The sequence below is a fragment of the Manis javanica genome, chromosome 2, assembly GCF_040802235.1.
Source record: "Manis javanica isolate MJ-LG chromosome 2, MJ_LKY, whole genome shotgun sequence".
NCBI classification, from domain to species: Eukaryota; Metazoa; Chordata; class Mammalia; order Pholidota; family Manidae; genus Manis; species Manis javanica.
In genome coordinates, this window is record NC_133157.1 from 215,502,493 (window position 1) to 215,524,441 (window position 21,949).

General features: G+C 40.2%; 1 protein-coding gene across 19 annotated transcripts in view; it reads right to left on the reverse strand.

Moving 5' to 3' along the window:
• Window positions 1-21,949, reverse strand: part of CYRIB (CYFIP related Rac1 interactor B) — a 147,879-nt gene that overhangs the window by 71,432 nt on the left and 54,498 nt on the right. For 4 of the 19 annotated variants that reach the window (XM_073230137.1, XM_037020672.2, XM_073230135.1 and 1 more), the window contains exon 1: window positions 16,071-16,294. The exons of 12 other annotated variants lie outside the window; for them this stretch is intronic. The gene's annotated coding sequence lies outside the window, so the exon portion shown is untranslated. Of the gene's footprint in view, window positions 1-16,070; window positions 16,298-16,635; window positions 16,655-21,949 lie in introns of those variants that run through there. 3 more of the 19 variants (XM_037020679.2, XM_073230141.1, XM_073230134.1) reach the window with 2 other exon arrangements.

Here is a 21,949-nt window from a genome sequence, read left to right on the forward strand (position 1 = left end):
AAATGGGTTTCTTCTGTATTTTCTCTTTTTAAAAACTGCCTCACAAACAAACAAAAAAACCTGCTGCACATGTCTTACAGGCTTTTCTCCTAAGAATGAAATGTCCACCAGTGGCCACGTGATATCTGATGGGTTCAACATATAAAACCAATAGCATCACATATATCACACAGGCTAATTTCTCAAAATCCAGTCATTAATTGTTCAGTGAAACTTTGTTTTTCCTAACTTTCAGAGGTTTTGTAGAGATAATCAAATGAAAATTCATTACTTCCAGATACTGGCATACATATGTATATATACTGCCTCATGCTGCCTTTTATGTAATAAAAAGGAATTGTCAGTTCCTGACATCATTGTCAGTATGCACACATACTATTTTGCGCTACATATACAAAACAGTGTACTTCAATGTATTATTCTAAAAATATTAGTATGAACACAAATATAAAGCAAATCAACAGAACTTTTCTAAGCTATGCAAGAAACTAGTATTATGCTACCTTTATTTTACATACCATGCTGCAAATACTTTCATATCACCAGTAACTTTTACTTAGTCAAAATGAAAAATTAATAGAAGATAAGATTTCAAAATAAATTCTCAATATAAAAAAATCAATCAGTAAGTAAATTGTGAAAACATTGACTCAACATCCTTCCTGTTTTTACCTTGTGCTCCTCTCTGCTCATTCACTAAGAACTTACAAAAATCCGTGTATCTTTTAATTTCTCTCTTTTCCTTGTCACTAGATTTCTACTAAACATGAGGGTACCTATATATTCCAGCTTTCACGGTATAGCTTTTCTTTTAATTTTAGACTCCAGGAAAATCAATCTATCTAGAATAAATTTCTTATGAGCAAGACAAATTTGCAGTCACTTGGGAAGCAGACCTTGCTTCCTTGAATTAAGAGGAAAAACATTTCAAAAGGTACCAGCAATAAAAGAAAGAAACCTTGCAGGTATTCAAACTATGAATGTGGAGAAAAATGGTGATCTCTGCTAAAATACAGACTAGGAGAAAGTACTGATCACTGAAGTAACAACAGATCAACAACACTTATTTCAGCCAGAACACCCAGCCTCCTTCTTAATGTACCTTTTCCTCAGACATTATTAGTCTTAAGAATTTTTTTAAAAACCTGAATTATATATAGCCATCAATTATCACCTTTAAACTCTAAATCAGGGGATGGTTATTAATATTTATTAAGTCAGCTTCTATTCAAAATTTAAGTTTTATGATAATGAATCATTTACTTACTTTTACTGTATTAAAACAGTAACATGAGGAAGAATAAAGGAGGGGGGATCTTGCTTCCTAACTTCAAGCTCTACTACAAAGCCACAGTAATCAAGACTATTTGGTACTAGCACAAGAACAGAGCCACAGACCAGTGGAACTGAATAGAGACTCCAGGCATTAACTCAAACATATATGGTCAATTAATATATGATAAAGGAGCCATGGACATACAATGGGGAAATGACAGCCTCTTCAACAGCTGGTGTTGGCAAAACTGGTCAGCTACATGTAAGAGAATGAAACTGGAACATTGTCTCACCCCATACACAAAAGTAAATTAGAAATGGTTCAAAGACCTGAATATAAGTCATGAAACCATAAAACTCTTAGAAAAAAAACATAAGCAAAAATCTCTTGGACATAAACATGAGCAAACTCTTCATGAACATATCTCCCCAGGCAAGGGAAACAAAAGCAAAAATGAACAAGTGGGACTACATCAACTGAAAAGCTTCTGTACAGCAAAGGACACCACCAATAGAACAAAAGGCATCCTACAGTATGGGAGAATATATTCATAAATGACAGATCTGATAAAGGGTTGACATCCAAAATATATAAAGAGCTCATGCACCTCAACAAACAAAAAGCAAATAGTCTGATTAAAAAATGGGCAGAGGAGCTGAACAGTTCTCCAAAGAAGAAATACAGATGGCCAACAGACACATGAAAAGATGCTCCACATCACTAGTCATCAGAGAAATGCAAATTAAAACCACAAGATATCACCTCACACCAGTAAGGATCGCCACCATGGACTAACAGTTACCAAAGGGAAACGGACTGGGGAGGACAGGTGGGAAGGGAGGGAAAAGGGGGGTGGAGAAAGGGGGCATTACGATTAGCATGTATAATGTTGGTGGGGGGCACAGGGAGGGCTGTACAACACAGAGAAGACAAGTAGTGATTCTATAACATCTTACTACGCTGATGGACAATGACTGCAATAGGGTATGTGGGGGGAACTTGGTGATGGGGGGAGTCTAGTAAACATAATATTCCTCATGTAATTGTAGAGTAATGATACCAAAATAAAAAAAAATACTAACATGAAGTTTTTGTTTTATAACTTCTTGGTAATGATTAGCAGCTATCATTCAGATACACATTAACAGCTATTACTACATTAGAGTGCCTGCCCTCTCCTATGCTAAACTATTCAGTGAAAATTTGGGGGAACCAGACTGTCACATGATCTGAAATTACTACACTACAGATTCTTCGCTAATTAAAAGGGAAAACTGTGCCTTTATAAATAGAAAGAACTGGCAAACACCACCTTAACTGAGGGATCAAACTTAATATCATCAAAAATGAGACAGACATTATATGTCTCCTGATGTGGGGAAATCCTCAATATTACCCTATGTAAAATACTTGTCAAATATGTTTAACCAGAACCTAGTTATTAAGAGATGTAGAACACACAAATCCAGATTATGGAACAGACAGCCTGCCTGGATGGGAAGGAGCAGGAATGGGGTTACAAACAAGGAGTTCAGGTTTGGGCCATGTTAAATTTGCCAGGCCCAGGGCCTCCAACTGAAGACATGGAACATTAACGGAGCACAAGAGTGGAGGTCTGGGAGGGTACCACAAACACTGTTCCTCCACCCTCACGGCTTCCTGTCTTGAAAGAATGGTCCAAAGGCCAGGGGTACTTGAGACATCATCACAGTGGCAGTGACAAGAGACCAGTGCGACAATGTCCTAACCAGACTGTTCCTGCAGCGTAATCTGGGCTGTTGCTTTCCCAATGCTCACCCTCCTCTGGTTACTGCTCATTTTTCGAACCTGGATTCCTACTCTCTCCACCAATTCTGAGCTATCTGCCATGATGCCAGTTGATTCCTTGTCCATCCAAACTACCCAGCGGTTTCTGCACCTTGCAACCAAAGACCCTTACATGCATTATAAAGAATATTCTGAACTCAAATAGAAAGCTAACTATAATTTCCTTCTTAATTTAAAGCCATTTCTACACAAAAAAGCAAAGCTTACATGTTACAAATGTGACTCTGAAGCACTGAGTATAAACCATAAAAGATACTCAAATGAAAGATGATATAAATCAACTTTCTGAGACAGTTATGAGGTGTCTTTATAAAAGAAAATTTTAAGTTTCAAAGTATAAAATTTGAACACTGGAAAAGTCTTAAGAATGCCCAGAAAACGATGACAAAATAGCAAGATCTTTTTAAAATACATCAGCCAAATAATGAATTAAAAAAGCTTCCCAGAAAAAAGAACACTGAAATGCATTTTGAGAGAATAACACTAGAATGATACTGGTTTTTACAAAGTGTTCTCTCTACAATAAGATGCTGGCTTTTGTTTTATATACTCCAAATTGCTCCAAAAACAGTTAAGAAAAAAATATTCCACCTGGGCCTACCTTTTCTTTAGACTCTCTAATTCATATGCTTCCTCACTAAAAACCAATTTTTAATAAAACTACTTTTCATTCTTTCTGAAAACCTTTCACATTTCAAATCAGAAGTGGAATATTTAGCTATCCTAAAAACTAAGATTTCTTACATCCTTTTAGTACCCTATAGTTTTACTAAATCCCCAATCCATGTGGTATTTTTTAAGGAATACATTTAGAGGAAGAAAACACATGTTAAGGAGAGTAAAAACATGTTTTAAACTGTAAGAAACATCGCTATATGGGAGGGGATTATTAATATTTGTGTACCTTGCATTTTGCTAAAGACCATTAATTTTTTTGCACAACACTACAAAACATGTAATATCACCCTTTTTATAAAAAGTTAATGAGGAAAACGAACCTCCAAAATTGGTTTTCCCCACTTTATGTCAGTGCTAATAAGGGGTTGATCTGACATGAACCCAGATCTGCCTGGTCCCAAAGTTGACAACATTTTATCCGCAACAAAATGCCTCAACAGGCATATTCCTCTTGTAAAAATTTAATTTCATTGATATTTTTCTTACTAGAAAAACAACTGTAATTATTACCGTGGACAGAGCCTGTGAGGTGTAACCATAAAGCAACTTTTTGTCCACCACTGTTCTTCAAAGTTATCCTGAGGCGATAATGTCCTTAACTTTTATTAAGGCAAGCCTAATAGGACTTTGGTCCTTCTCAAGTTATAAAAAAGATCTTGAGTTTAGAAACTGATAGATCCACTTTCGTATAATCATCAGAATTTTTCATTCAAGGGTACAGCTTCTCCTCTGGTCCCCAGGCTAGCCCTAGGCAGCACCTTTACCCAGAGGGCTGTGCTTTATCCCTCTCCCTTCCCCCCTACAAAGCCTGGGTGGGGCGGTCAAGTGTCACAACAGGGCCTGGCTGCTCTCTTGCCTCAAAAGGTGTTTAGAGGCCACCTGTCAGGGATGCTTTCACAGGTGACCGTCGGAAGCTCTCACCACGCCAGCCCTGTGGACCTCTCACTGCAATTCTCCTGAGGCAAAACAATGCTCCTCCTCTGGGGAGCTAACCGTTTATTCCCACCGTCACCCATACTACCTGGATCCTATGGGCTTTCTCTCACTCTGGTCCTCATCCACTCTAAGGAAACATGTACCCCTTGCCCCAAGAACTCTGGGAGAACGAGCAAGTCCTCACTTGACTGTGCTGGCCAGAGTGAGGGCCTCTCTGTCACCCAGGCATGAGTGAGACACACCACCCCACTATGTTCCCCCCCGACTGCACGAGACACATTTTAGTCTGCATGTCACTACTGCACAGCCCCTATACTTGAGGGGGAGTACTCCAGGATAAGAGGCAGGCGGATTGGAAGAAAACGCCTAGCATACCAACAACTTGGTTCAAAAGTTCTTCTAATTCCCAACTTCCTGAATCTTTATACCAACAGATGGGGTAGGCCTTAAAAATCACAAGATCCATTTTCTGGCTCTTTCTTTCACAAGACCTGCAAGGTATTCTTACAACTTACTTTAGAAATGCACATCTACTGACTTAGAGCAAGCTCAGAATAAAAAGTTACATTTTAACAAATTATTACATAATATAATTAACATTTTTCTAAATTTTCCACAAAAAGCAGATAGAAAAATTCATAATCCCACCACACACAGCCACCATTAACACTTCAATGTACTGCTTCCCTTTCTATAAAACTTTGTCGTGAAAACTTATTTCGTTTTAACTTTTTAAAATCTTGTACAAAAACACCTCATGTATATACTTTCATTGAGAAATACAGTTTCCCACACAATTCAAGTATGCCTTTTTCAAACACTGAATTTCCATTAAATCAATGTAAGAGTTTAGTTTAAAAGCTTTTTGAAATTTGTCTCACAATGTCACTCCCCACTGCCAGAGATTGAACTTCCACCTTTTCAATTAAGCATAATCTGTAGGGTCTCCTTATACCCATTACATCTCTAAATGTGATTTTTAAACCCTGTATTCATCAATAAAATCATACAAGAACATCATGGGAGTTTCCGTTCATGGGATATGATCTGCACTCAGATGAGACGTGTTTCAGGGCTTTCCTACTACAAGTTATCTCCAAATTGACAAGGTAGAATTCACAAAGTGCAAAAGAGCAAGGTTATTATTTATTATTCCTTTATGAACATGGCAACACCAAGCTTGAAATTGGGATCTGTTCTCATATGACTGCAAATAAAATTCTTATCACCACACATACATGTTTACTGGCTCCACACTCATTATCACAACTGCCAAAAAGTTAATCTAATACTCAAGAGCAGATTATTGAAAACTTTTAATGTTTAAAACTGGATTTGGGGATTTTGTTAAATGTTTCACACATCATTTATCATCCTTTCACAGAGCACACATTTAAAAATTTGTTTTAAAGTCTTATTTTAGAAGATGTAGTGAGAAATAAATTCCATTTAATGTGCTACCAAGAAAAAGCCACTCATAGTTCTTAGCTAAAGAATCTTTGCTCTTCTTATGTTTATGTCAGTAAAACTCAAAATTACAGAAGTGCCTGAAGGAAAAAAACTCAGTTCTCTCTCCCCTAAAGCTGACAATAAATGTAGTCACTCAAAAAGCACACAAGAACAATAAGCGAGGGTAAATACTGATGTGTGTCTTTATGCCTAACTGGGGAGGATGAGTGCACGCTCATACAACATGCATATATATGTGCATGTGCAGAGATGTCTGGAGAGTGTTCACCCAAACAGTGGCTATTTAGATGGTGATTTTTGCTTTCTTCTTTTACTTTTCCACTTTGTTTAAATCTTTTATAAATATGAGCATATATTTTTACAAGAAGAATGCTATTTGAGTCATTAAAATATGGTATGAAAATAAGTAATTAAGACATGTGGTATGGACAGAAGGATAGACATGTAGATCAATGAAATAGAAATGAGTCCAGAAATAAACCCATAAATCTACGGTCAACTGATTATCAACAAAGATACCAAAGTAATTCAATGGGGGAAAGGAGAGAATTGGATATCCATATACAAAAAGATGAACTTACAAATTTAACTCACACTATATACAAAAGTTAATTAAAAATGGATCACTGACTAAAATGCAAGAGCTAAAACTAAAAAACTTTAAGAAGAAAACATAGTAAATTTCATGACCAGGTTGGGCAAAAGATTTGAACACAGCACAAAAAGCACTATCCTTAAAAGAAAAAAAGATAAACTGAACTACACTAAAATTCAAAAAACCTTGCCTTGCACCTCAAAAGACATCATTAAGAAAATAAAAAGACAAGCCACAGACTGGGAAAAAGTGTTTGCAAATCACATGTCTGATAAAAGACACGGACCTTGATAATATAAAAAACTCTTACAACTCGGTGAGACAACTCAATTAAAAACAGGCAAAAGATCTGATAGACATTCATCAAATAAGATATGAAAATGGCTTGAAAAGATGTTCAGCATCATTAGTCATTAGGGAAATGCAAATCCAAATCACAATGATACACCACTTCACACCCAACTAAAATGGTTACAATCCAAAAAGACAGTGACAAGTGTAAAGATTTGGAGAGACTGAAATTCTCATACACTGCTGGTGGGATATATAATGGAACAGTCTGGATACCAGTTTAGCAGTTTCTTTAAAAATTAAACACAAGTTTACCATATGACCCAGCAATTCCATTTCTAGGCATCCACCCAAAAGACATGTAAATATACAGCCACACAATTATTTGCACACAAATGTCCACAGAATTTTTTGTAACAGACGAAAAGTAGAAACAACCCAAATGTCCGTCGATTGGTAAACGGTTAAACAAACTGTAGTATATCCATATAAAGGAATAGTATTCACCAGTAAAAGGAATTACTGACACACTCAACAAGGATCAACCTCCAAAACATTGTATGTTAAGTAAAGGAAGTCAGACACAAAATAACTGTATATTATATGATTTAATTTATAAGAAATGTCTGGAAGAGAAAAACCTGTAAAATATAAAATAGGTAAGTACTTGCCTAGGGCTGGGAACAGAAATAAAGATTAGGTATAACAGGTGACAGGGAACTTACTGGGTTGATGGACATGTTTCCAAACTGGACTGTGGTAAATTCTGCAAATTTGAGAATTTAGTAAATTTACTAAAAATCATTGAATTGTGCACTTAAAACGTGAATTTTATGATATGTATACTTTAACACAACTATTTTAAAAACAGTGGAGAAAAGTTAGCACAATTACAATTATATTTCTTAACCGAATTATTAGGTTTTTCTAAATATCAGAAAAATCAGTGATACAACAAAATTGTACTAAAAGAAAATGTACATTAAAATAGTGTATCAACAAAGCACACATAACACTCATCTATTAGCAGGACTATAGACTATAGGTGATTTTTACTTTATCCTTTTTTGTAGAGTACTTCTAAGAGCCATGGGCACACACCTTTTTGACCACATTAAGTTATTAGCCCCATATCCCTACAGATTTTTTTTTAAAAAGTCATCTGCTTTTTCCATATTAGTTTTGTCTTCTAGCTGTACAGGATTATAACAGGAATATAGCTATATAAAAACAAACACACATACACATATATATATATACATTATATATTTGTAAATTTCTATACTAGATACTTAAAAAGAAAGCAGATGTGACCTTGCTATAAGGGGAAAAAAATTCCTGGGATAAGTTATCTTAGAGCACCTGTTTAGGCCTACCTTATAACTTGAGGACAGTTTCCAGTAATACTGCAAGCCAGTTACACTTTTTTTAAAAAGTGGTCATTCATCTCTTACTTGTGAGGCCTAGATAAGATCCTAGAAGGGATCTGCTATACCAGAGGCAGTGAGTGGACCTCAAAAAAAGTTCTGCTTTAATACATCAACTAAGAAGAATTCTGAACTTAAGTACTTAAATATTCTTTTTAATTATTTAAATACATAGGTTATCTACATACCCAAACTAGGCAAAGAGTAGTTTAAAAATTAAATTTGATTTTCATAAAATATACATTATTTCAAAAGTTGCTTATAAAGAAAGAACATACAATCAGCTAAAATGAAGTTCCTAAAAGATACATATTTAATATGTTAATAAGCTACTAAGAAGGGGTCAGTGACACATACCAAAGACAGAACACTGGCCAGTTGTCAACATGACACATACTATAATGGAACTTTGGCACACCCATTTCAAAGAGTTGCCAACCCCAGGCAACATATTTTTACTATTGCTTCAACATACTGTTCTATAAATAAAAAGGAAACGCTTTAGCTTAACTATATTCACATTTTAATATAGGGAATCCCCAATTATCAAAGATCATCTCCAAAATGCTTCAGCCCTGATTTTCAGGCATCAACCTATTTTTACCCACTAGCAGCTTAGAACTAGTACCACCACAGCTAGAAGATTATTTTACACTTCTAAATCTGTGAATTCATGTACACTTTAACCCAAATGAAAGGAATAAATGATGTTTACTTCTCTGTACTTTTAAATCAACTTGGTAAATATATTTATGTACTACCAGGACTCATTAAATACTGAAGTTAAAACAGGTTTAAATGTAACAAATAATCTTTAGTAAGGGAAGCTTTCTTTCAAAATAACATTTTTAGAATGCTTGTTTACAGAAAATAGAAGGGAAGATTTACAAAATACTAATTGATAAAACTGAGACCTATACCCTTTCAAAAAAAATAAAATAAATGAAAAACTGCAAGTTTAAACTTGCTGCTAGGCTAGCCTTACTCCCTAAATTTATACTGTCCCAAGATCTAAAGGAAAAGGCTCACTTTAAATTGTTGTGCTTAATTAACAGTTTTGTTAGAATATGCCAGAATTTTAAGTAGACAATTGTAGTTTGATATAAACAAAAACAAAGTAATTTCATGTCTTGCAACCCAAAGGCGGTTTTCTCATATTTAACTTTAATTTAATGACTCTGAAATTCTTAAAAGACCATGTATGATTTTTTTCAAATAAAAAGATGTCTGAATATGTTAGTCATTACTTCTTAAGTAACTGTTGCTAGTTACCAACTTACCTTGGAGAAAATCTGAAAATTCGAAAAGACCATTGCATATAGGTTTGCCTAAAAATCAGATCAAGGAAATGAACGAAAATAGTATGTACTATATTCCTACTACATGCCAGGCACTTTTTAAAAGTCACATTTATTGAGGTATAATATGGTGGGAAATAATTCTCCAAAGGCATTTTTCTAATGTGTTCGATATTTTCAAAGATGTCTGCATAGCAATCAGCCTTGAAAAATATAGTGTTTCCCTCTGGAGCAAAGAACAGGCATGCTTACTGTCTAGTACAATAAACATAATGTGACCCTCTAGAGCAAGGGGCAGGCACACATACTGCTGCTCTTTACAAAAGATCTGGACTCCCTAAACTCAGGGCTTCTCTCCAGTTAACGTAGCCCACTCTGTGGTGCAAGTACTACCCGAGCATCAGGAAACTAACACAAATGCTGGTTCTCTGCCCACTGCTATTACTATAGTAATAAACTGTCCTTCATCTCTTACATAGGAGTCTCATGTCTTCTACCAGTATCCATGAAAATGTGGCAGGGCAACTTACTGGTTTGCAAGTATGGTAAGATCTCAGACTATCATGGTTTCTGGACAGTTAGGACAACAAGGATGGGGTGCTGACAGAGCCATGCCTTTCTAGAAGAGAGAGGATAAGGCCCCTGAGAGCAGAGTTCTGGGAAATGAAAAGCTACCCTGGGATCTGAGAGCAATCCTAGTACTGGGTGGGAAAAGGTGGGAATAAGGACCCCCACTGTCCTACCTATTAATGGACACAAGTTGAATTAATAGAAACTGAACACTGAGAAGTGGGATTGAAATTAGCCACCCAAATGGTGACTTGGTTGTTGTTCATTCTCCTCTGGGCTGGCAGAGGAAGGGATGTGTCATGACAATGGGGCAACAAGCCCCATGTCACCACTGACAGGCACTGTGGCTATGACACCAAGCCAAGGAATCCCCAAAGCTGAAAGAGTATGTGTAAATTATGATGAACTTGCTGCCAATACAGAGCTTTAGGTGGACTAAAAGTATGTTTAGGTCCCTTTGGATGAACTATGAGGGACCAAAAGCGAATGCAAAAGCCTTGACTACTGGGGCAGAGGTGCCCTCTCCCTCTCTGCCCCCCTCCATCTCTCTCTATTTCTACCCCCAAGCTCTGTCGCTTTACAGACGAAAATGTTAAGGGATGGTGCTGAGGTCTCCCTGACCACCAAAAAAGGACTGTAGGCCATACATACCCCTCTGAAGCTGCCCAGGGAACTTTAGAGAGAGAGAGTTTCATGGCTTTCTTGGATAAATGCACCCAGGTTGTCACCATCCTGTCTAGTCCTATAGAGGAAGGGGACCTCCAGATTCAACAAACAGGATTTGGGCAGGATTTACAGTGGGGAAGGGAAATGAATGTGATTTATTGGGGGATGGCTCTTTGAACCACTTCAATGTCCTGTTATTGCCTCCCAATGTACATTAGGAATGGTGTACATTTCCATCCTATAAGTACCAGGGGGGCATCTCCCAACCAGGAAGGACTGCATGTAGAAAAGTACTAGTGCTTTTGGGGCCCCACAACCTCACTGACCACTTCGACTCTACAAGTCTCTGTGACTCATGATTTTCCTGACTGGCGCCTCTGACACAGTGACGCAGCCTCCACTTGTAGGTGCCCCTAGGGGTTTTGGACTCTGCCTCCCTGACACAGCTATCAGGCACAGTAGTGAAGCAGCTATTAGCAAGCTACTGGGCCTCTGTGGAAACTGAATGCCTGACTCACGGGAGCCTCATGAGTCTCCAGCCTGATAGTCCTACTTCAGGGTGGGTCAGCTCCTAACTCCATGACTAACAATGTAGAGAGTCAACTGAAAATGCGTTTTTGAGGATACATCTGACTTTGCCTTAGCTCCAGCGGATCTCTACATGACAAAGTAATAAGACCTCTGGAGGAAAGTTATCCCCTACTCCACCAGCAAACGCAGAGGCTCAATGGAGTCCACAGCCGGTAAATCATCATGTCTTAACATCATCCCTGCATTGTCAATACTCAGGTACAGATCCCTCCCTGTCAATTCTTTCCTGGACTTGTGAAACAGCCTTTTAACTTGCCTACCTGTATTCAATCTTACTTCACCTTCAATCCACTCTCCAAAAGCCGTCAGAACAATCTTTTGAAAGACAAACTTGAGTATTTCACTTCCTTTTCCCTTAAAATCCTGTAATGGTTTCCCCATAGCCTTCAATCCCAGCTGACCTGAACTTGTTATCCTGACTCATGCAGCCAGTCTTACAGTCAACTTACTGTCTACCTCTTTCCCATGCTTCCTTTACAACCTATATTACTGTCATACAGAGCCAGCATGTATTTTTAAAATGTACATGACCTAAATTAGTATTCAGTGTAATTTGGATTATCTAAGAACATGCCAATTGATGATTGGAAGAAGTATTCTAAGCAGAGTAGAGAGTCCATTTTTCAGTCTAGATTTCATATATACTAGACATGCATCAAGTAAAAACTAGAATAGATCAACAAAAGATTACTTGCATGGCAGAAAGTAACTACAGGATTGAAAGCTTTACAATGTCACATACAATAGTACCACTGATCATCTTTTCAAAATAAATAGCTACAAAAATATGTCTTTGCATTAGATGTTCTATGTAAACAAAATCACCCAGTATCTTTGAAAACAGCCATTCTCACCTATGGTACTATTATCAGGCTGTGGGATGTGTCACAAGAATGTGTATATTTAAAGAATCAAAATTCGAAGAACGATTTCCTTGTTTAAAAAGTTTCACAAATGTCACTCATTTGCATTTTGGTACACTTGCATGAGTGGGAAAGGGGTGAAGCTATAGCTAGTGAGCAGGAAATTATAATCCTGTATATGCTCACAGGAGGGTAGAGAACAAGTGAACATTTTCTGTTGTGAGTGGCAGCTGAAAAAGTTTTGAGATCTGATGTTTTAAGAATGCCTTCTAAATTTATAATATAAATTATAGGACCTCAAATTAATACTCTGAAACAGAATTTTAGTAAAGACTATAAGTCAGAGACCTAATTTAACTGCCAGCCCTCCTCGTCCTATCTGGGAGAGCATGTGGACAAGTTACCTAAGCTCTCTAAGCCTTACTTTCCTAATGTAAATTAGAGATTAACTAAAAATTAACCTACACCTTGCAGGGTTGCTGTAAAACTAACTTAAATGTATATGAAGCATTTGATACATAGATGTTCACTATTACAGCCTAATAATTAAGAGTCAAGACCCAGTTCTATCACTTAGTAGTGGTTGTCACTTTAGTTACTTAACCTCAGTTTCCTTGGCTGCAAAATGGGAATCCTAACATGTACCTAACAGAGTTGCTGCAAAGATTAAGTTTCAACATTTTAGAACACTGCCTGGCAAGTAATAATCATCATGTGTTAGTTATTATTAACATTACCACCACCATCACTGAAATATTAAGGAACTGTCACACTATTGGGTATTTCTTTCATTTCTGCTAGATGAAAAGGTATTCTTTGAAAAATTAACCTAATTTAGTGAACTGGTCATTAACATAGGATGAGCTCACACACATCCAAGAATTTGTATGCTTTCCAAAACTTTTAAAGTATAAGAAATGATCTGAATTGACTATTGCTCGTGAATGCTGACAAGATACATGTATCAAATATCCATTCTAAGTAAACAAATCCATTCAATGAACTAAAGTGTAACATAAAATGACATGCCTATTATACTTTCTAAGGCACAAAGATCTCATAGCAGTTTAATCAAATATAGCAATCCTCAAAATAGACAAACTACTTGAAAAAACTTTAGCTCAAAGCAATCAACATCTGTCTCCAATACTTCAGCCACATGATTACAAAATGATGTTAGTCAAAAACTCTTTGACTTCCACCATTCATTCAATTATGCAAAACATCTACTGAGTATCCACTGTGCACCAGGCAGGCATTGTGCTAAACTCTGGTGCTCTAACAGAAAAGGAGAATGAAAAATAATAGCAATCATGCCACTACAACACAATTAAATATTTCTGAATATTATAAATTTGTGTTCCTTAAACAGTGAAAGAGCAAATTATGGGCTCTCATAGTTGAGTGCATCAACACTTAATGAATCAAATAACTTCGTAAGTGATGACCTAGCAATTTCTCCAATGAAACTAGAAGTAAGATAAAGTCAGTATCCCCTTCTATAGCCCTGAATCACTTACAAGGCAAAGGTTAATCACCATTTCAAATATGAGTCAAATCACCTCAAGAATGACACTAAACATGATTGTTTTAACCTATTTTTTGGGTAAAGTCTAAAGTGAATTTTAAGTTTGTTAAATACCACCCTATAATCTACCAGAAATAAACATTCGCCCAGTTTTACTCAGCATCTGAAATTTTATTTTTGCTGAGCAACTAGATTTACTTTAATAATCATTCCTCCCTTTGACCAACTACTTTCTTAGGAGAGAAAAATCCAACCTCTATCCAATTACCCAATAATCTAGAGTTCATACTATATATCCTACAACAAGAGTTTCCTCTCAGGCAGCTACATATCTGTTCAAAGTTTTAAGGAACTGAAAAGAAATATTATCTAGCAAAATTGCTCCACCAAAAAAGAAAGAAAAAAAAAAGCCATTTTGACTATGAGTTAAAAAATCCTACTGCCAGAGTGCTTATCCAAAACCTAAACAGGGCCAAACAGCCAAGTGCCTTTTTAATACCTAGCTACCCAGAAGGAAGGGCTGTTGGAAAATGCTATTAATACTGATATAACAATTGTATCATACTGATATCAGGTAGGTGTACTTCAGGACTAAAAACCTTCCTTGGAATTCATTATTATGGAGTATGAATGCCACATGAAAAAAAAGTGCTGTCCTTTTATTTTATGAGTGCCAATTAGGCAGTTTTGGTTATACATTGCTGTACAAACCGGCTATCAAATAAGCCCCAATTATCAAGTGGTTCTACATCAAAGTTGCTGTTTCTACTATTAAATACAATTAAAGAATTAAAAGGATAGTATATTTTTCTTGAGGTACATTAGTCTCAAATTATTTGCAAGAAGTTCCAAACACCCAAGTGAATGACATTCTTTTAGCTACATAAAACAGTCCTCTGGAATGTCAGCCTGCCAAACTGCAAGACTATAAGAACACAAAATACACCGATACACATTTTCCACATAAAAATTAAGGGGTAAAATGATGACAAACTCAATAAATCTCCAAGAGGGGCAAAAAAATGCAAACAAATTCTTAAAGATCTTTGTCTCATCCAGAGTGGAACTTTATGTTACTGCAAGAACTCAGGCATTTCATCAGTATTCTGCACACCAGCGGACACTCAGTAACGGTTGTTGACAGATGAGACAAGAAAAAGTCTCACCAACAAACGGCATTAACAGGTAATGTTGCAAATCAGTCATAGAACTAAGCGAAGAGGAATGCGGAATAGAAAGAGTAACAATCTTTTGCCAAATCGTACATTCAGAGAAAATTAAACCAGCACAGATACTCCAAGAAAAAGACAATTAGAAGATACTTGGTAAGGCCCAAAATAGCCACAAGGAAAAACACACACACACGCAATTGCCACTTCCCCTACAGTTTGACAGTCACAGATTTGGATAATTATAGTAGAAATTGTCTGCTTTGGAAACACACTAAGACCACACCCTGGGGCTGCGAATCTGGACTTTAAATGCTGAGAATAAGCAGTAAATTGGACGGTCTGCGCGCACAGGTGGAAGGGAGTGGGGGGGCAAAAAACACAGCGACTTCAACGCGCGTGACCAGAGGGCTGGGTGTCGAGGCGTGGCGGAGTCCGAAGGAGAAGGGGGTGTGGATCTGGGGACGAGCACCGGCAGACGGCGTGCGGAGCGGCGGCTGCAGGCAGGAGAGGGAGCTGGCGGCGGGGGCGAACGTCTGCGCAGCAGGGGAAGAGCCGGGGAGCCAAAGGTCACGGGCGGCAGAACTTGGGGTGCGAGGGGACGGCGAGCAGGCGCGTGGAGGTGCGCGTGACAGGGAGGGACGGAAGAAAGGGAAGTCCGAATGAATGAGCGCCGCGGGGGCCGGGCTGCGGGGCTGGGGGGCGCCCGCCGAGGTGCAGCCGCAGCGCCCGGGTGGGCGTCGGGACGGGCCAGCCGCGCCGAGGGATTAGGAGGTGCCGCGCCGGCGCGGGCCGTACCGCACCCGCCTCTCCGCCAAAATGGGGTCGAGGAGCAGGAAAGCGAGGGGTGTGCGGGAAGGAGAACGGTAAAAATACATCACTCACCCTCCGCTCGAGCCTCCTAGCTCTCAGCCCCCCTCCTCCGCCCTTCGCAAGCCGCAGCGGCGGCTCCTCAGCGGCGCTAGAGGGAGCCCCGGGCCCGGACCGGGGCGGCGGCTGCGGCCGGACCGGGAGCCCCTCCGCACCTGCGCGTGTGGCGGAGCCGCGACGAGCCAGGCGGCAGTGGCACGGGCGGCTCAGAGCGGGGAGGGCAAGTGACCCGGATGTACAGGGTACAGGCGAGGAGGGGGAGGGGGAAATGCCAGGAAGTGAGGGCGCCATGGACCTGTCCGGCCGTGCGCATGCGCTGAGCGCCCGCCCCGCAAGGTAAATCCTCAGCCTTCCTTTCCCGCCCCCTCTTCCCCCGCCCCCAGGGGGCGGGGCGAAGCCGGAGACAGGTGGTCTGGCGGACGAGTGACGAGAGGAAAGGGGCGCGGCCCACGGCCACCGCGTCCCCGCCCTCCTTAAAGGGGCAACACCTTCGCGCGAGGCTGGCATCTGGGTGGGTCAGAACCTTGCATCCTTCTCATTTTACGGATGGGAAACAGATTCAGAGGTGGCTGTGACCTGCCTCCAGTCAGCGAGCTCCGTAATGGCAGGAACCGGAACTCCGGACTCGCAGATCAGGACTCTGCTGAACCCAGCGAAGCTGCCACATACCCCTACCCCGTCCTGGGAAGGCTGCACAGGTGGGCACGCCTTTCCCTTGAGCCAGGTGCTGGACCTCCCTCACTCTCCCGACGTGGCCGATGCGCTTGTCAGGCTCCCGCAGCCGAAGAGATGCACCGTTATCGCCCGTGATGGTATCTCGGAGACGCCTTGGGAGGTGTTAAATGATCAGTCTGAGAACAGAAATCAGGCGCCACTTGAGACTTGTACCCGTGCCACGCAGAGCCCTTTCAGATAAATGTGACTTTGTTCTAGGGTCTGCTCTGGGCAGAGAACTGGGATGTGGCCGAGGGCACAGCATCTTCATTATTTAAAATAAATTTCCCTTATTTCCCCTGTCACTCTTCCAACATAAATGCTCTCTTTACATACAAAAACGGCATCCCATCTAGCTAGTTGATCCTAATGCTGTCAGAAAACCGGCAGATTTTTTTTCTCATTAATACTAAAGTGCAAATGAGTACCGTGTTACCTCTCCCAGGAGTGTTTTCAGTTTGCCGAGCAGATCATTACCATGGAAGTAAACGGCTGTGAACATTTTGGGGTAAGGACACTACTGAAAATTCCATAAAATACAGGCTTTTCTCCACAGAAAAACACGCCTATGCACACAAATTTGCATGCAATTTCAGGGGATTTATGGACCTAGAGAGCTTATCTATGAAACCCTGGTTGTGAACTCTTGTTATAGTCAAATAGTTAAAATCCAATAACTATCTAGGCTTTACCAGATATGGCCAAGAAATCACTCCTTGCCCCAAATACAGAAGAACAGCTCCTACTTTATTTATTTATAATTTAGCCTTTGTCTTCCCCTTGAGTTATAAGGAGACCAAATGGTATCAGCCATATTACATAGAAATATGTTAAGAGGGTTATGGAGACATTAAGTGGTTTTTTAAGGCACACACTAAGGGTAAGAATCCTAGGCTTCAGGCTTTTACCCTAATTATCATACTTTAGGATGATTTGGAAGTTCTATACTATATTATAATCTACATCAATTTCAGCTAAACTTAGGGAGCCGATATTTTTTCAAATATTGATGCTGACATAACAGCCCTCACAATCCAAGAATGCTGGCCCATTTTCCCAATATACTGACACCCAATCTTAAATAGCCCTGTCCATGTAAATCCATTGTCCTCAATTTGAACAAGAAAAAGAGTTCATACACCTACCCAATCCCTTAGATACGAGCTGTGGGTAACCAAACATCTCACCCCACCTCCCACCAAAAGAGAAATGTCTTCCAGTGCATCCTCAACACATGACCAACCAGTTTAGTTGGAATATCTCCATTTATAGGGAGCTCATATTGCAACTGTCACCCTCCTCTAATTGGGAGGAACCTCTTCTTTTACACTGAGCAGAAATCTGATACCCAGCAATTTTCAACCATTGGTCCTAATTTTATCTCTGGGAAGCAATACAGATATGATGCCAGCCAAGGGGAGCTTACAGTCCAGAAATGGTAACAGCCCATTGATGAGCAATAACTAAAATCGGATGAGCCCTGTGTGGAGAGTGGAATACTCTTTTCTGAGGCATCTTTCTCCTTATCAGCCCTAGACCCCCATTCCCGGCCAGGGTAAGAGTAAGCTCTACCACTACCCCGTGTGAGATATCCTAAAAGATGGAACCGGAAATAAGATCCTGAGAGAAGTGAATTTATTTTTCCATAACCCTTCCTTCATTATCCTGCATAAATGTAATCACATCAGTTGAGGTCAAAGCTTTCAAGTTTTACACTGAAAATAACCAAAAGGACCAAAAAAAAAGAGGTTCACATAAGGGTGCTAGGCTCTCAATGATTACTTAATCACTGTGTCTTGCTTGCATTTATTTTTTGAGTGCGATGTGCCAGGCACTGTACTGAGCCCTTTATTTGCATTTCCTCTTCTGCTTTTCACAACCACCCTATATAGTATTACTATCATGTCCAGTTTATAAATGAGGAAAACCAAGGCTCAGTAGAAAACAGATCCAGGATTCAAACTCAATCTGTCAACTCCATAGTTTGTTTCTCCATTGAGGATAACTTGACTCTGTCTGCTTTTGTAAATTTCAGAAGACCCTGATGCTTTCTTTAAATACTGTTTTCTATGAATATCTCTTAAAACTAAGTCAACTTTAAATCATTATAAAGAATAAATTGTTTCATTCAATCATTGATTCATTCCATCAACACACAGTTTTGCCCCTCTATTATGTCTTATGCATCATGCTGAGGGTTTAGGGTAGAGGGAAAGGAAGATATGCGGTCCCTGCCCTGGAAGAGATGTAACCTCAGATCAATACACGGTGATTCATTGTAATTTAGGAGGATGGAGGAACCAACTCTCCCCAGGACAGCTGTGAAGGCTTCAGAGAAGATGAGCTTGGTTGTGAAGAGACTGAGGAAGGGCCGAGAAGAAAAGGCACATGGGCAGAGGAAGGGAGTTCATGAGACTGCAAAAGACCGCCTCCTGCAACATGATAAGGGCTTTGAACTTGCTTCCTGAAGGCAACAAGAAACAGAAGCTTCTATGAAAAGGAGAGACATAATCAGATGGGGTTTATATCAAGGTCACTCTGACCTTAGTGTCTAATATGAGCGACAGTCAGAGTGAGAATGGAGGCCAGCAAGCCAGTGACATTGTTGTGGGGTCTAAGCAAGAGACACGTAGAGCCTGGTCTAGGAAACTGGTGGTGGGGAGGAAGAATAAGCACCCGAACTACGATGCTTACTGATAGAAGAATCTGCAGGAGCTTATGACTAGTTCAGTCCGGGGGAGGAAGCAGCCGGAGCTGTGGGGTGCAGCCCCGAGGTTCTGAGCCCAGCAGACTAATTGGATGGTGACACATCCAACCCCCATGTCTTCACACAGTTTTCATTCCTGCCCTCTGCCAGCCTTTATCCATGGAAATACCATTGCTTCAACTGGTATCTTCAGAGATCTGCAACTATTTCCCAGTACTTTTTCATATCTCTATAGTCAGATTTATTATTTTAATGGCCTCAGAGTTAGAGTATTTCATCATGTTGAAATAGCTCAGTTTCCTTCAGTTGCTAAAGGCCCACACTCTGCATTCCTGGTTTACCCTAGACTCATTTGGCTCTGGGCATTTATTTTTTGCAAGGGATGAGCTGAGCAAGGAAAGAGAGCCTTTAGGTGAAGGGTATTGGAAAAGGGTGGCCTCAAGAGCCAGCAAAGTTTGGGCAACTGTACTGCATGTAGAAATTGTAGATCTGTGGAAAAGAACCTATCAGCCTCTCCTGCGTTCCTTCATTCAGCAATGCATTCTTGTGAAACAGGGCAACAGAGTAGAGCCGAAGCCACCTCAAAGCTCTGGAGGTAACCCAGATAGTGTCCAAAACCTATTCTACAACTTACATAAGTCACTCAACCACCCAGAGCCTCAGATTCCCCATAAGTTTGCTAAAAGAATTAACTTGGGTAAAATTTATAAAATACTTTGGACAGAATTCAGCACATTAAATTGAATGAACATTTTCAGTCTTGGTTCCTTAGGTTTCCTGACTCCCACCATTTTCTTGAGTCTCTGAGCAAACCTCCCAGGGCACAGTGCACGTGCTAGAGTTCAGAGCCTGAATCAGCCAGAGTGAACTGGGGCCACACCCTTGATCTCTCTAACCTTCCATTTCCCATCTGTGAAATGGGTAGAACGACTTCACAGGAGTGTTGCAAAGCTCTCAGAAACGCTGCACTATGTCACTATTGGGTATTACTGCTCTCACAAGGATGGTTCTCTTGGTGTCTTCCCGTTAAAAAAAAAGTCATAACCTCAGCATAAATTCCCTGGATTGTAATTACTGGGTCAAAGGATCTGAACGCTGTCCTGGTTCTCAGTTCGCGTTGCCCAACTCCCTTAGAGGTGACTGAGTAGTTGCTGCCATCGTCAACTTGAATACACCATGCAATATGTTTAAGCACCTCGATTGTAGTTTTTGCTGCTTCCGTATCAAGTCTCAGTCCTCAACCTAATATTCAAGGACTGCTACCAGCTGCTTCCCCTCCCGGTCGGAATGAACAAGTACCGGATCCCTGAGGAAACAGGCACCTTCCCAGACGTTTCTGCCACAGGGTTTCAAGGCTGAGGCTCCAGTGGCATACCTTCCAGATGAGCATCCAATGGGTGCGTTTAATGAATACAGAGGAGAACAGGGGCAGGAGGCCTGGGGATCCCTGGGCGGTGCTCAAAGCTTGTCCAGCAGGAAAGATGGCATCAGAGTTGCTACTGAAGAAGAGCCAAAGTATGAAGCCAGCAGCCCAAACCTAACACACACCTGTTATTTAGCAAAGCATCAGCCAGTCTCTCAGAAGCCATAAGTTGTCCTTGTGGCCGTAGGGCCCCAGAGTTGCAGGGCCTACTGATGAGGCTCAGTCACATTCCCCCACATCACACGTTTCTCACAAGTGGGCAGCCCGTGCCTAGTTTCACCAGCCCAAGTGAGCACAAATGATAGGCTCTCACAGCCTTGCACTTGCTGGGCCTTCCCTGGGCCTTGAACATGCTTCCCAGCCTCTTCAAGTCACTGTTTCTCAGCCTTTAGGCCCAAGAATGGCCTCCTCCAAGTGGCCCATCCCATCACCAATCCTAAAGTCGAATCCTACCTCCCCTATCATTCCTACCATGACCCTGACTTTTTTCCCTTTATGGTACTTATCACAGCTTGTAACTATTTTTACACTTCAGCTTAAACATGTTTTAACTAAAAAAAAAACTTTCACTAAAACATCAGCTCTGTGAAGGCAGAGGCCAGGGGTATCTTGCCCACTCCAACACCTGTCGCTGTGCCCTCCCTGCTTCTGGGGACCCTCAGTACTGATGGGGAATGACAGGGTAAAAGAGAGGTCCCAGCTCCTTAGGTATCTCTTTTCCCTTGATTATCTGAATAATACACATTGCAGAAAAAAGCTGAAAATACACATGAGCAAAAGGAAGAAAATATAAATACTCGTGATCCAACCTCCAACACCATATGCTACCCTTTCAGATGTTTTTTCTGTGTCTGTATCTATATAAAAATAATGCTTACATTTCTATAAAAATGCATACATTTCTCTAAAAATAATGCATACATTTCTATAAAAATGGCTTTACTTGAATCATAAGCTACTGTTTCATCTCATGATATACGTTCATCACCTTTCCCTAAAGAGGTACTTCAGCTCCATTGCTGTTAAGGCCCCTGTAACACTCCACCACGC